General features: G+C 34.0%; 1 long non-coding RNA gene across 1 annotated transcript; it reads left to right on the forward strand.

Moving 5' to 3' along the window:
• The first annotated feature begins 428 nt into the window (after window positions 1-428).
• Window positions 429-3,144, forward strand: LOC127731055 (uncharacterized). Its single transcript, XR_007995428.1, has 2 exons — window positions 429-1,934; window positions 2,209-3,144. It is a non-coding gene; the product is annotated as an uncharacterized LOC127731055 (long non-coding RNA).
• The last annotated feature ends 2,974 nt before the right edge of the window (window positions 3,145-6,118 follow it).

Here is a 6,118-nt window from a genome sequence, read left to right on the forward strand (position 1 = left end):
AGCAAGAAATCTTCAATTGCACAGTATTGCGCAATAGCAAGAAATATTCAATAGCACAATATTGCGCAATAGCAAGAAATTGTCAATTGTACAGTATTGCGCAATAGCAAGAAATATTCAATTGCACAGTATTGTGCAAAAGAAGATACTTCATATAAATTGCTTATTTCTTGATCAATTTCAATGGGGTTTTATTCTTGAATTCTTGGGGTCTTTAATATGCTGAATCTAACTGTGTACTAAGTTTTTGGATTTTGGGCCCCGTTTTTAAATTGGTCCACATTGAGGTCCAAAGGGTCCAAAATTTAACTTTGTTTGATTTCATCAAAAATTGAATTATTGGGGTTCTTTGATATGCCGAATCTAACAGTGTATTTAGATTCTTAATTTTTGGTTCCGTTTTCAAATTGGTCTACATTAAGGTCCAAAGGGTCCAAAATTAAACTTAGTTTGATTTTAACAAAAATTGAATTTTTAGGGTTCTTTGAAATGCTGAATCTAAACATGTATTTAGATTTTTGATTATGGGCCCAGTTTTCAAGTTGGTCCAAATCGGGGTCCAAAATTAAACTTTGTTTGATTTCAACAAAAATTGAATATATGGGGTTCTTTGATATGCTGAATCTAACCATGTATTTAGATTTTTGATTTTTGGGCCTCGTTATCAACTTTGTCCACATTGAGGTCAAAAGGGTCCAAAATTAAACTTTGTTTGATTTCATCAAAAATTGAATTCTTGGGGTTCTTTGATATGCTGAATCTAACCATGTATTTAGATTTTGGATATTGGACCATAATAGGTGAATGTCCAATTTAAAATTTTTAAGTTCTTAGACCACATTCATTCTGTGTCAGAAACCTATGCTGTGTCAAATATTTAATCACAATCCAAATTCAGAGCTGTATCAAGCTTGAATGTTGTGTCCATACTTGCCCCAACTGTTCAGGGTTCGACCTCTGCGGTCGTATCAAGCTGCGCCCTGCGGAGCATTTTATTATTTATTGTTCCAGCATTTTCATGTCACATCTAGGACATACACTGAAGTATTTTTGAATTCTTTGAAGGCATATCCCATTTTCATATGGCTAGGAGTTCAACTATACTCCTAATATTGTTTCTCTTTAGAAGGTAATGACTTTTAGATTTTCCTTGTAAATCTGGGAAATTGAAATCTTCATTAAGACACAGTTGCTGAAGATATCTATATGAAGATGATGATCTGATTTATGTGATACTTTTCACCATTATAATGGGTTTTATTAGTATACAATATAACATAGTACATACAAATGTGGGCAATATATTAGTTTTAATTTTAATTTTAAAAGAGAATTTGTAGTTATGTGATTCCATTTTGTATGTGATAACTACTTTCTAACAAATAGGATTCTGGTCCAACATACTTCTTTCTAAAGATTAAATGAAATTTTTATTGTATAAGATTTATTCAGAAAATTAACCAAGACAGTATGAGCAAGATAGTGTAGCAAGTAAAATATTGATTTTCCTGGTTCAAAGGTTACTGATATTACAGTGTAGTATTGGCCTTTTAAAAATAAGGAGATGTGGTATGATTGCCAAAGAGACAACTATCCACTAGAGTTCAAAAGAGGTGAATTAAAGCAAATAAACGGTCATGACAAAAATGTTATACAATTAAAATAAGAAAACCAAAAGTCTATTAATTGTTTGAAATATAAAAGGTTCGTAATTATTTTATTATCTCATTAATTAGAATAATATTATTACAATGTATTATTGAAATTAAAATTACAACACAATTGTGCACATCAAAATCTATATAAAGAGTTGAAGCATTTATACCATAAAGATGAAGGATAAAGTGATAGCTAAAATGACCAGGATGAATATATAGAATGTGTTGCTGGTAAACATTACATATACAAAGTTTCACATAGTTGAAGGCCATAAGGTGACCGGGGGCCTCGGTGGCCGAGTGGTCTAAGTAGTAACTACTGTAATCACTAGCCAGTCAACACTGAGGTTGTGAGTTCGATCCCCGCTCGTGCGGGTGCACTTGACTCCAATCTTAATTGACTAGGATTGTCAGTTTTCCTATCAAAGGCCGGTGGTTTTCTCCGGGTTCTCCAGCTTCCTCCACCAATAAAAATTGGCCGCCACGAAATAGTCCAAAAGCGGTGCTTAAAAGTGGCGTTAAAACACCAAAAATCAAATCAAATCATAAGGTGACCTGTAGTTGCTCACACAATACATAATTTGGTCTCTGGTGAGAAGTTTTCACATAGGCAATGATACCACATCTTCTTATTTTATATTTATTTGTGTTACTTATTTAAATGTAATGACTTAAGGAAACTAATTATGTTATGAATAAAAGGAGGAAAGAATGTCAGATTGTGTTCAAGGGTTTGTTAATTTTTAAAGCTGCCAAATTCATGTCCAAAATCTCAAATTTGATTTACTGCATATTGTTTCAGAATTTCAAAAAATCTTTAAGACTCAATAAACTGTGCATGGAATCTTAAAAAAAATATGAACATTTGGGACTGGATGCCATCTTATTAACCATATATATGGCCCAATAAGATTGCTGATGGCCATGTGACCATGATATAAATATTATTAGATAATACAAACAGATTAATATAAAATTATTCAATATTCCGTTCCTGTACATGTTTGAAAAAACAACTTCATATTTTTCACCTTCATAGCTTATGGCACTTTATGTAACTGTAGACTTGGTCTCATAGAATGACCAGTTGTATAATTGTATCAGAAATGAGTTTTCCTGTATTGAGTGCAAATTTTTCAGCTATCCTGTTAAATAAGTCTATATTGTTCTTTGTTTATCATCTGTTTGCATGCTTTTTTCATATTTATTGACCTTGAAGTACATGTCCATTGTGTGGAACAAGTTCCTTATAGTTTTGATAAGTTATTTCATTTACTTAGTATCATTCATGTTATTTCCTTTGTAAATGAGACATAATAAGTTGTTTTATGTCAAAATAGAGATGATTTACAAACCTGTAGTATAAATGATTGACTGAATAAAAGGTAGTGATAGTTGTTGATAGTTATTAGATAATTTGTGTTATTATATTTTTTATTTTCGCTAACTCTGTGATATTTAGGCAATAAAATTGTACTTACCACCAGTTTGTTTATTTTTATCACCTAAAAGTTATAGTTAACATGGTTATTCATATTTTTGTTTAGTCTAACATACCATAGTTTTACTTACTTTGTCTTGTGTTATGGTCATACCTCATATTTTTGTTTGGCCTAACATACCAGAGTTTTATTATCTTTGTCTTGTGTCATAGTCATACCTCATATTTTTGTTTGGCCTAACATATACAAGAGTTTTATTATCCTTGTCTTGTGTCATAGTCATACCTCATATTTTTGTTTGGCCTAACATACCAGAGTTTTATTATCCTTGTCTTGTGTCATAGTCATACCTCATATTTTTGTTTGGCCTAACATACCAGAGTTTTATCATCTTTGACTTGTGCCATGGCCATAACTCATATTTTTTTTTTGGCCTAACATACCAGAGTTTTATCATCTTTGTCTTGTGTCATAGTCATAGCCCCTATTTTTGTTTGGCCTAACATACAAATTTTTTTTTTAATTTGGTTTTTTAAGTCATGGCCATACCCCATATTTTTGTTTGGCCTAATATACCAGAGTTCTATTATTTTTGTCTTGTGTCATGGTCATACTCAACCTTCTTGTTTGGCCTTATTTACCAGAGTTGAAGAGCTGACATAGTGTGGTTTGTGTCATGGTCATACTCAACCTTCTTGTTTGGCCTTATTTACCAGAGTTGAAGAGCTGACATAGTGTGGTTTGTGTCATGGTCATACTCCATCTTTAAGTTTGGCCTTATTTAACAGAATTGAGAGTTGACATAGTGTGTTTTGCGTCATCTTCATACTCCAACTTTTAGTTTGCCCTTATTTGAGAAAGTTGTAGAGCTGCCATAGTTTGTCGTATGTTGTTGCCATACTCAACCTTTCAGTTCCACATTTTGTAACAGAGTTGTAGACTTGACATATTGTGTCTTTTGTCATGGCCATACTCAACATTTAAGTATGGCCTGATGTAACAGATTTGTAGACTTGACATAGTGTGTTTTATGTCATGGTCAAACCACCTTAAAGTTTGGCCTTGTGTAGCAGATTTGTAGACTTGACATAGTGTGTTTTATGTCATGGTCAAAAAACCTTTTAGTTTGGCCTGATGTAACAGAGTTGTAAACTTGGCATAGTGTGTTTTATGTCATGGTCAAACCACCTTTTAGTTTGTCCTGATGTAACAGAGTTGTAGACTTGGCATAGTGTGTTTTGTGTCATGGTCAAACCACCTTTTAGTTTGGCCTGATGTAACAGAGTTGTAGACTTGACATAGTGTGTTTTATGTCATGGTCAAACCACCTTTTAGTTTGGCCTGATGTAACAGAGTTGTAGACTTGAAATAATGTATTTGATGTCATGGTCAAACTTCACCTTTAAATTGAGCCTGATGAAATAGATTTGTAGACTTGACATAGTGTGTTTTGTGTCATGGTCAAACCACCTTATAGTTTGGCCTTGTGTAGCAGATTTGTAGACTTGACATAGTTTGTTTTATGTCATGGTCAAACCACCTTTTAGTCTGGCCTGATGTAACAGAGTTGTAGACTTGGCATAGTGTGTTTTATGTCATGGTCTAACCACCTTTTAGTTTGTCCTTGTGTAACAGAGTTGTAGACTTGGCATAGTGTGTTTTATTTAATGGTCAAACCACCGTTTAGTTGGCCTGATGTAACAGAGTTGTACACTTGGCATAGTGTGTTTTATGTCATGGTCTAACCACCTTTTAGTTTGTCCTTACGTAACAGAGTTGTAGACTTGACATAGTGTGTTTTATGTCATGGTCAAACCACCTTATAGTTTGGCCTTGTGTAGCAGATTTGTAGACTTGACATAGTTTGTTTTATGTCATGGTCAAACCACCTTTTAGTCTGGCCTGATGTAACAGAGTTGTAGACTTGGCATAGTGTGTTTTATGTCATGGTCTAACCACCTTTTAGTTTGTCCTTGTGTAACAGAGTTGTAGACTTGGCATAGTGTGTTTTATTTAATGGTCAAACCACCGTTTAGTTGGCCTAATGTAACAGAGTTGTAGACTTGGCATAGTGTGTTTTATGTCATGGTCAAACCACCTTTTAGTTTGTCCTTATCTAACAGAGTTGTAGACTTGACATAGTGTGTTTTATTTAATGGTCAAACCACCTTTTAGTTGGCCTTATGTAACAGAGTTGTAGACTTGGCATAGTGTGTTTTATGTCATGGTCTAACCACCTTTTAGTTTGTCCTGAAGTAACAGAGTTGTAGACTTGGCATAGTGTGTTTTGTGTAATGGTCAAACCACCTTTTAGTTTGGCCTGATGTAACAGAGTTGTAGACTTGACATAGTGTGTTTTATGTCATGGTCAAACCACCTTTTAGTTGGCCTTATGTAACAGAGTTGTAGACTTGACATAGTGTTTTATTTAATGGTCAAACCACCTTTTAGTTGGCCTAATGTAACAGAGTTGTAGACTTTGCATAGTGTGTTTTATGTCATGGTCAAACCACCTTTTAGTTTGTCCTTATGTAACAAAGTTGTAGACTTGACATAGTGTGTTTTATGTCATGGTCTAATCACCTTTTAGTTTGTCCTGATGTAACAGAGTTGTAGACTTGGCATAGTGTGTTTTGTGTAATGGTCAAACCACCTTTTAGTTTGGCCTGATGTAACAGAGTTGTAGACTTGACATAGTGTGTTTTGTGTCATGGTCAAACCAACTTTTAGTCTGGCCTGATGTAACAGAGTTGTAGACTTGGCATAGTGTGTTTTATGTCATGGTCTAACCACCTTTTAGTTTGTCCTTGTGTAACAGAGTTGTAGACTTGGCATAGTGTGTTTTATTTAATGGTCAAACCACCGTTTAGTTGGCCTGATGTAACAGAGTTGTACACTTGGCATAGTGTGTTTTATGTCATGGTCTAACCACCTTTTAGTTTGTCCTTACGTAACAGAGTTGTAGACTTGACATAGTGTGTTTTATGTCATGGTCTAACCACCTTTTAGTTGGCCTTA

Source organism: Mytilus californianus, unplaced genomic scaffold (genome assembly GCF_021869535.1).
Source record: "Mytilus californianus isolate M0D057914Y unplaced genomic scaffold, xbMytCali1.0.p SCAF_2, whole genome shotgun sequence".
In the NCBI taxonomy this organism is placed as follows: Eukaryota; Metazoa; Mollusca; class Bivalvia; order Mytilida; family Mytilidae; genus Mytilus; species Mytilus californianus.